This window comes from Silene latifolia, chromosome 9 (genome assembly GCF_048544455.1).
Source record: "Silene latifolia isolate original U9 population chromosome 9, ASM4854445v1, whole genome shotgun sequence".
In the NCBI taxonomy this organism is placed as follows: domain Eukaryota; kingdom Viridiplantae; phylum Streptophyta; class Magnoliopsida; order Caryophyllales; family Caryophyllaceae; genus Silene; species Silene latifolia.
The window spans coordinates 116,512,990-116,523,864 of NC_133534.1; the positions used below are offsets into that span (position 1 = coordinate 116,512,990).

At 39.8% G+C, this 10,875-nt stretch overlaps 1 non-coding gene across 1 annotated transcript; it reads left to right on the forward strand.

The window, feature by feature from the left end:
- Nucleotides 1–205: 205 nt before the first annotated feature.
- Nucleotides 206–312, forward strand: LOC141603034 (small nucleolar RNA R71). Its single transcript, XR_012524933.1, has one exon. It is a non-coding gene; the product is annotated as a small nucleolar RNA R71 (small nucleolar RNA).
- The last annotated feature ends 10,563 nt before the right edge of the window (nucleotides 313–10,875 follow it).

Here is a 10,875-nt window from a genome sequence, read left to right on the forward strand (position 1 = left end):
AACGGAGTCCACTTCATGCTTTCCTCCTCTAGTAGCCTTGCGAGGTCTACTATATTGTGAGTTATGGACCGCCATTTCCTCAATTTTGTTCCAAGTTTGATTGTCATCAACTTCGGTGAACATTCCATTTGATCCCATGTTGAGAATGTTCCTTGAATCTTCATATAGACCGTTCCAAAATTGTTTTACCAAGAACCACTCGCTAAGTCCATGATGAGGACATGAGCGACAAATTCCTTTGAACCGCTCCCAAGCTTCATACAAAGATTCTTCATCCCTTTGCTTAATACCCGTAATTTGAGCTCTTAGCTTGTTAGTCTTTTCCGGTGGGTAGAATTTTTTGTAGAAAGCTAGAGCTAACTTCTTCCAAGAATCAATTCCGAGAGTGGCCTTATCAAGGCCCTTCAAACATTGTTTCGCGGTGCCAATTAGTGAAAAAAGAAATAAGACCCATCGAATTTGGTCTTGAGTTACACCGGTTTGAGAAATTGCATCACAATAGTCACAAAAGGTCTCCATATGAGAGTGAGGGTCTTCACTAGGCATCCCCCCAAATTGGCTCCTTTCGACTAATTGGATAAATGTGGATTTGGCAATGAAATTTCCGGTTAGATGTTGTGGTGTGGGAGTACCATTGGGTAGGTTCTCCTCGGTGGGTACGGAATGTGATGAAAACTTAGGCATTGTGGGTTGATTTTGTGCTGTATTTTGTGTTGGGTTCTCCTCACCTTCTCTTGCAAAAGGGTTGATGAACTAAATAGTTGGTTGAATATCTACAACCTCACTAATACCTCTCAAATTTCTCCTAGCAAGTCTTCTATTGGTTGTCAAAGTTCTTTCAATTTCACGATCAAAAGGTAACAAATCTCCTTGTGACCTACTAGACATGCAAAATATCAAACAACTCGAAAACAATTAGAACAAACCTTGAGGAGTTTTACTTCCTCAAGGCAAAGAAAGACACAACTAATAACAATATAAGAAAATCTAAATCAAGTTAACACCGTCCCCGGCAACGGCGCCATTTTTGGTCGGACTAAATCTTTTCGGTAACTTGTCGTTAGGAGCACCTAGACCAAAACACAATTTATAGCTTCACAAACAACTCTACAATTAGTAAAGAGGCAAGTAAAGGTCGGATCCCAAGGGACGGGAATTGAAATGAGATTTCTATTGAAACCAGTGGTGTCTTAGGCGTGTCACAATTTGGGTTGATGTAGAAGGTCACTAAACTAAATAGCAATGAAAGTAAATAAGCAAGATGAATTGAAAAGGATTGTAAACAATTGATAAAAAGCACTAGGGTGTCATGGGGTCATAGGGGATTCATGGGAATTGATCATACAAACATGTTCTCAAATTATAAGCAAGCAATTATTGTTGTGATGGATTGAGTTGGGTTATATCTTACAATCCTAGGAAAGTTTGGGTCCTGGAGCCGAATCGATTAGATTGTACAACACCTACAAGTCGACTTAGTCTTCCCTACTCAACAACATGCATGGTCTAATGAGACTCGAGTTGGTTTATGTCTTACAAGTCTCATTGAAAAGGTAGGTGATGGGTAAAAAATGCAAGGATTCATAGGCTCGCATTTCATCAAACATAACATGTGCATGAGTTGAGATCAAAACAAGTAAGCAAATAAACCATGAAAGCATATTAATTTAAGCATGAATCATTCCCCATGTTGGTCTCCCCTAATTATCCATTAACCCTAGCTATGGAACTACTCACTCATTATCATGTTGAACATGCTAGCAAGGTTGTCAATCATACCAACAAAGTGAAACATGATGAACAAATGAAAGTAATTAGCAATAATTAAAAAGGGATTAGTTGAATTATACCTACTAATGTTTCCAATAATAAAGCAAAGATTAAAAGAAGTACTTGATGCTTGATTGAGAGGTTGTCAATCTCCCAATAATAACCCAAATAATCTTGAATTACCCAAAATAAAGGATGAACAAAAGGGAGATTAAGGAAATAAAACTTGTATTAAAACTTGATTAATTGTTGATTACAAAACTAAAGAGAGATTTGATTGATATTAACTACTCTAAGAATTGATAAGAAGAACATGCTCTTCCAATTAGACTAATGGGGTATTTATAGTGGGGATTAGGTGTAGGAATTAGGGTTAACTAAGGACTTAAATGACGATTAAGTCCCTACTTAGGGAAACGCCGGTATTTTCTGAAGGATGGGCATCTTTCTTGAAGCTTGAAGAAACGAATTTGCGCTGTCTTGGAATCCGTGCGTCTTAGGCTCGAGACGGCAGGATTCTATTGTCTCTGCCCGGGCGTCTTTGGGAGAAGACGGGCGTCTTCTGGGGTTGCTGCCCGGGCGTCTTGGGTAGAAGACGCACGGATTGTGAAGGTGGAGGACGGGCGTCTTCTTGGGAAGACGCACGGGTTGTCATGCAGTGTGCTTTCTTCTTCTTTTCTTCCCTTTTCTTCATAAAATCCTTGGGGATTTCCTCGGGGATGTAAGGATCTTTTCTCATCATTGCCCATCTACTATAATATGTACAAAGGCCTTCTAATCTTGTCTCTCCTTGATGCTTGGTCATTGAATTCAATCAATTTAGTCTCATTTTGCCATGAAATGCAAGGTTTGCACTCCTTTCCTACCAAGGACACAAAACCTCAAAGAATTTGCAAAACAAAGAACTAAAGACAATAAATGACCCAAATATGCACTAAAAAGCATGGGAACAAGGCTAATTCGGGGACTAAATATGCTCTAATTATGGTCACATCACACTCTTAATTGATCTATTAATTAATTGTATAATGATACAAGTTAATTAATCCTTTAAAATCGAAAAATGTGTTTTATTTCTGAAACTTTATTATCGTTTATTGAAACAATTATAAATAGAATGAATAAGTATTATAATTACAAGGTGTTGTGAATTATAATTAAATGGCCCTTTTTAAGTATAAGTAATCATGTATTGCTATTTGTATTATTGTATGTGATTTATTTTGTATGTAATAATTTTTAATAAGTTAGAATTGCAATACATGGTGACATGTCTAGTAACATGTCACATATGTCACAAATTACAATTGACAAAATACAAACTTAAAATGGAATCCCATTTTACATATGGAAACCGGTTTTTCCAGGGGTGAGGGGAAAATTGAGCTTTTGTCTTAAATGTTTAAGACAAATTAATTAAGCTAGGATTAGGCATGCTTAACCTACATATTCTTGTGAAGAACAATTGATAGAAAACATGAGCATGCATTGGCCTTGCTTCCCAAGACCATGCGGCCCCCTTCTCCACTTTTGACCATAAGAATTGTTTTTTATGGTAAAAAAATCATTCTAATGTTTCTCTCTTCTTGAGCACTCTAAAATTGTTTCGTGAGAGAAAATAAAATATCATTGAAATACTAATATTGAAATCAAATTACTAGTAGTAGTAATATAATTATATTAGTTATTATAAAGGAACATATACTAAATTTCTAGTATCTTAATTAGTATATGTATTAAGGGTGATTATCTTCGTACAATTCCTTAATGAGTAGATTCTACCATTGGGTCTAAATTCATCCTTGGAGCACTCGGATTTTTCGAAGACTAATTTGGTAGGAGACCAATTAGTATAACCATGTGGCACCTCTTTGTATGTTGATTGATTTCTTCTTATTTTGTCCTTTTGTTATGCATGCATAAGATCTAGTTAGTTTATGACTAAACTAAATTTAATTATATTATTAGAAGTGTCTAATAAGAGGTTAATGAATCTTTCATTACCATCTCGTTTACCCAAGGACAGAAATAATCAAATGTCGATAAAAGAACAATTAAGTTATATTATAAATGATTACTAACAATAGACGGTACAAAAGGAACAACTCAAAACAACTATCTACTATGTGAACTACTTCTGTCCTGACTCGTGATAGACTCATTCCTCCATGCACCCAGCTATCATCCAAACAACACCTGCTAAGACTGACTGCTCACCATACTGGATCACGGCAGACACAACAGAAAGAAACAACAAAACAAAACCACACAAGGTCAACAACTGAGGAAACATACACACAATCACAGACACCGAAACAGGCACAACAGCGCACACACACACCACATCTCCTCCAATCAATCTCCCTCACCGACTGTCCATTGGACCAGCCCTGCCAGTGGGGGAACGCAGCCGTTCCAACCTAAGCCCCGCTAATCAAACTGAGAGATAAACCCATGACCATCAATGTACATCCCCTCCCATGGAAAGTTCCACAGAGGGCGAACTACGGGCGTGAAGCCACTCCCGCAAGTGACTCCACACAGCCGAGGACGCACCTCGAGAACCATAGACAAAAAACCACAATCAGTTGTACCACAACAACGATAATCAAAACAACACAACATTAACCAATTACCACAGTCAATCAACCATACCGACACTACATCAACCAAACCATATCAAAAGACACTCTAGACAACCAACAGTACTGAGTAGGCGAACCTACCTTAGCGCACCGCAGCGATTCCGCTTCCGATCACAAGACACCTATCAACCAAGCAACACACCTATACAAACAGTCAACCATCTATCACTATCGCTACAATCCTAACTGAAAACAACGATGACGATGATGATGAAGATAACATACCTAAGCATAGCAACCCGCCGTCAAGACCGCTACCCGACTCAAGCATCCCATCCCCATGGTGTAAGCATCCTCAAGGCAAGGGTTATGGTGAAGGAGAAGGAGAGTGACGGCATCTAGGTTTAGGAAATGAAGTGCAGAAATGATTGGAGGTTTCACGAAACATGATTTATAATTCCCCGCTGCAAACCCGTTACTCGATCGAGTAACTGACTTACTCGATTGAGTGACCCCTACTCGATCGAGCTCCAAAGCCACTCGATCGAGTAGCCTCGGCTAGATTGAGTAACACACAAGCCAAAGCTCACATCGTCATCAGTCATCACTCATAAGGTTTCCGAAGGTAAAGATAGGTGTTTAGGTCGATCAAAGGGTCCCTAAAAGGACGGGTATTACAGTCTTCCCCCCTTAAAAAGAACTTCGTCCCCGAAATTCCGACTCATCCTCCCCCGCGACACATGATAACGAAACCAAGGTCAACACCACCGTTTACCCGACACAGGTCAACATTATCGTTTAAGAACATCATCCCCCTATGTATGCTCATCAGACATCATCATCATCATCCACCTTAGCACAGAGTACACAACACGACTCTCAGCGAATCACCAACTTCCCTTTCGAATCACTGAACACATACTAACCACAAGAACAACTAACTCGACTATCACTTGCACTTACTGCATAATATTATTCAAACATACACCAACACAACTATCATACTATACATTCATCCATTACTTGTCAACGATTACAAATTACAAAACATACAAAACAACGGTTCAACCATTGATTCACAACGATACACGATTCATTCCACTCTATCACTTTAGCCGCACAACACAACTCTACTGACAACAACTCTACTACCGCTAATAAAATCTAATTCTCATGACAACATAACGAATAATTAACTGAAAATGAAGTATTACGACATACTATTCTATTCAACAATTATAACTCTTACTCAATTACACAATAACCACAATAGAATTATCCAAACAAATATTGAACACACTTTAAATCTCATGGAGATACTATAAAATATCACGAAAATACTGTAAAATTGTTATAATTACGTCATTTTCCTTTTGCGACATTACTAATCCCCTCTAAAAAGGAACTTCGTCCCCGAAGTTCACCATCAAACAACTTTCCTGTCCCTCCAACCTTGACTCCAGATGACCCAATATACGTCTTGACATTAAACAATTTGACTTGTATAAACGTAAAACCACTGAAAGCGTGTATCACACCACAAGATATAACATTACAAACTAGCAGCCAAGTCATCTATTACTTTGTTATATGATCACACCAATTATGCTACAAAATTATAATCATGGTACACTACCTTTCTAAGGCGGCTTGATAAAATATACAAAATTATAAATACCTCCGAGAGTTGTACAAATTAGCCAACATGCATGTTCGACTCATGACATCCACGACACTTTTTTTACATTACGCAAACATGACTCACATGATATATATATATATATATATATATATATATATATATATATATATATATATATATATATATATATATATATATATATATATATATATATATATATATATATATATATATATATATATATATATATATATATATATATATATATATGCAACCATTAGCAATTTGAACAACACCACTGAACATCTCCCACCAACTATCAGACATGGCAAGAATTATTCCCTTGTATGACCATACCAAAATGCAACAAGGATTGTAACCATTGGCTAATACGTTACCTGAAGCAATTTTATTTATCGTTTCAACCGATATACATAGCATTGAAAATTTTATACATTGCACGACCACACGCAATAATATAGCCATCGTTGAGGCTAAACAATGATATAAAACACCCCCAACAAGGAATGATGTAACAACATTTAAAGATATGATGATTCAACCAAGTTTTAAAACGAAAAATAGTTGTAACAGTGCTACTCGATCAAGTTGGTAAGGCGCTCGATCGAGCTGGGCTTACTCGATCGAGTTCATCAGCTACTCGATCGAGTAAGCTGAGATCAGAACACTCCCCCAGTGCCACCCCTGCAGTTACTCGATCAAGTGAGGGGCACTCGATCGAGTAGCCACAGGTCAAGAATCCCCCGCCTAAAACGTCATGTCAAGACCAAACAATCATATAAACACGAGTCGGGACGCTCTCCCGACCCAAAATCCTGCATAATCAGTCTAAAAAAACTACTCAAAATACGGCCTTATGGCCAACATACATACGAAAGTCTAATAAAGTACCAACCAAATAAGTACTATCAACTACAAATCCATGAAACGATATATAAAAAGAAAAGGAGTATCATCACTCCATCGCCTGCTCATCTATCACCTTGTCACCACCATCACCACCAAATGTGTCTGCTCCAGCTGCGTCTTGACCTGCGACTCCACCCATGCCAGCATCTGCTCCCACACGCAATGGGGCCAAGCAACCGTAGGGATATGACTGATGCGCTCCCCAAGTAGACCTCTCCACTACGTAAGAGTGGAAAACTCCATTGTCGTCCCCAATGCCCCTCCACCACACGGGCTGAGCTGCCTCGGTCCCGATGCGCTGCACATATGCCATCTTATGGAGATTCCGGAGTGTCAAGGTAGTAGACACCCTCTCCGTGAGCTCGCTCACTCTCATCTCAGGTCTATAAAAGGGAGGGTAACCGGGGTACTGGTACTGTGGAGGCACTAGCTGCGCCATCTAGGTCTGAACCACCCTCTCCCTCACTCGTCGTGGTCCTCTCCCCACTCTAGGCTGGGCATCCTCAGGTCTAGCACAATCCCCTTTCGTCGGCTCAGGCATCACCTCCAAGATATCCGGATCAATGAGGTAAAGCTGCATCTCAGGAACCTCCTCATCCTCATCATCAGAATCGGCAGCCACCACTGCCGCCGGTAAAGGCTCAGTCGCGGGAAGGTGCTCGGGAGCGGGTATCCTCATCCAACTCATCCCCCAAACTCTCCATGCTAACCCACCATCCTCCAAAGTCCTCAACCACTTGAGGTCGAGAAAGAACTCGCGGTCCAAGGTAGGCACTGCTGGGGTCAAGGGTGTATAGGTCGAGGAGGCCACAAAGGTGGTAAGCCTCTCCGCTAACCGAGTTGCAATGGCACCATAGCTCAGAAAACGAGCGTCATAAGAGGCCATCAAGGCTAAGCTGGCACACACTATGTGTGGGGCACTAAAGGTGACTCTCTGAGATCGGGTGGGGTTAAGGTAAGCCGCAAGCAACACCACCTCGTGTGAGTTAAGCTTACTCACGTCCTTCCTCTCATAAAGCAAACAGGTCAAAGCATGGAGAAAGATCTTCAAGGTGACATGCTGAACATCATTAATCAACATGTTGCTAGAGGTGGGGGCGGGTTTGCCGGTAAAGCAAGGCATAAGGCTACTAGCTCCACAGCCAGTCAGGATGTTCCTAAGAGCTCCCTTTGCAGGTTTAGCCAAGCCGAGGTGAGTGGCAAACATATCCATGGTAAGGAAGAAACTGGTGTTCATGAGGCGAAACTCAACGGTCTGTTCCACCGCATCATACTTGAAATAACCCATGAACTCAAGGGTCAAAAAAGCATAAGAGTGTTTCCGGAGGCGGTACAATCCAGTCATCCCCAAGGTCTCGAAGATATGCCTAACATAAGTCTCAATCCCCAGGTCAGTTAAAAGAGTGGTGTTGATACAACGGGTGGGTCGCATACGACGTCTCTACAAAGCAACAAAAGCATCTCTTTGCGTAAAGTCCTCAAATACAACACAAGGGTAATCAGGCACTGCTGGGACCGTAGGTCCCCTACTCCCCTCACCTACCTCGGACTCAGGAAGCCGTTCATACCGTCGTCACGTACCAAAAATAAATACCTAAGTACAACTAACAGAAGTCAGCGGTAAGTAGGGTCGATCTCCACAGGGAGGTGGTCACTATCTACTTGTTAATTCGGTCTGTCTAAGGTCATGGGATGGGGGTTTGATTGTTTTGACTAAACTAATGAGATTAAGGCAAGAGAAATAGAGATAAGAGAAATTAAGTAGAGGGAAAGGAAACTAGGGTGTCGGTTCATCAATGACTGTCAATTAAGTACAGTTAAGGTCACAGATTAGTCGATGTGTCGGTTTAAGGGGCAATGAATATCTCCTTCCGGTCTCAATTCGCCCTAAAATACTATTAGCTTAGCTTCCGCCCTCACTAAAGCATTATATTGTTCACTGCGGGTCTCACCCCTTCCAACCTTCCGGTCTTGGTCAAGGCTTACCAAAATTAAAAAGGCTAATTGTATCGATTCAATCAGGAAGATACAATTAAAGCAGCGATTAACAGCACAGACAAAAACAACGACGATAATCTATGAACTAATTAGCAATTAACATCGGTCCATCGAATCCCCTAATCCTAGCAGGGGAATTAGCTAGACATGGTAAAGGGAAGAATAGAAATAAAGAGAGAAATAAATATAAACATAAATAAAGGAGAAAAGGGAAAAAGAGAAAGTTACAGTAAATTCGGGAAAAGAGAGAAAAGCAGTCAACAGTAGAAAAGGAAAAAGAAAAGAGTAGAGTGTGATAGATAAGAGAGAGAAGAGAGATGAGAGAGAGTTACAAATGACGTTCCTCCTTCCTATTTATAAGAAATAGGATTTTTATTTGACCTAATAACGAAATAAGATAAAAAGCCCGAGCCCAATAAGGAATCACTCGATCGAGCCCTTTAGAACTGCTCGATCGAGCATAATTAAGCTCAAACCAATCGATCGAGCAGAATAACTACTCGATCGAGTAAACCCTAAATAGAGAGTATTCGATCGAATAAGGAAAACACTCGATCGACTTCTTATTCCATCCAAAAGAACTCGATCGACCTATAAAGCACTCGATCGAGTGATATTTGACTTCAGCAGCCACTTATTCCGTTAGTCTCAGCTTTGACTTGATTATTTAGCTTCCGAAATGGCTTCACGCATCCCGTAACAGCAACATTTCCGCTCCAAATTCACTCTTCCTTCAAATGCATGCAAAACGGACGGTAAAAGGCTTGATTTCACTACTTTCGGGTTCATTCCTGCAAATAAAACAAATAAACCAAAGTAGCATATTCGGGGCACTTCTTAGCATAAAACTACGATAATAGCATAGAAATACGTGCATAAAAAGGCCTATAGGACTATATCAAATGCACGTATCAAATCTCCCCAAACCAAACCTTTACTCGTCCTCGAGTAAACTAAATGCAAACTAATGGAACGGAATAGATAACTCAGAGCTAGCTACAAATGCCCACTTAAACCAATTTAATACAAGCAAACTAACACTTACAGCAAAGCAGTCAAATGCAAACGAGTTATAGGATGTCTATAATAAAGCTGAACCGTCGACCTTGCAAGACCTTTAAAATCGGACTCTCACGGGTCACTCATGAAGCAAAGGGTAAGCATATGAATGTAAGAGAGAAATAAATATAGTCTCTCACCTAAACTACGACCCACATGAACATGCATGCAACTAATATGATAGACAATTCTAACTACCGCACATACATTCCAACCAAACAAGGTCCTGTCACAGCTGAGGGCTTACAAAAATTATGGTAAAGTGAGGCAATGGGTAAGAAAGGGAAAAATATTTATGGGAATGTGGAGGTATAGGCGGCCAAGATAGTACCTAAACAAAACCATATGACAACATCCATTTCCAACTCAATTATAGAATTAAGCGCATATGCCCTTCATTTGGCACAAACTCACCATACCGAACTAAACATACCCCTCAATAGATGTAAATAAAGCGTAGGAGCGAAACCATCTCATCAAACAACATCTTTTTCTTTCTTTTCGGTTTCCTTTTTCACCATTTCTCTTTTCATTCACGTTTTTTTTTCATTTTTTTTCTGATTTTTTCTGATTTTTTCTTTTTCGAATTCCTTTTTTTTTCTTTTTCACGATTTTTTCAATTTTCCATCCTCCTTTTCTTCATAAATTACCAACTCCAAATCATAACAAAACGAGCCAAACTCGGCATGATAAATAATATACCGCAAAACAATCTAAACTAGCTTGACAAGGCAGGCTAAATTTTGAATGTAGCTAAGGATCAACAGGCAAATTTGGCTAATGTGGAGTTAAATGGGTAAAAATGAAAGAAAGGGAAATTGTAAGCACCTCCCTGCATGGGACACCAACCACTAACCCGAATGTATTCAGGCAAAAAGCAATTAAATTCCA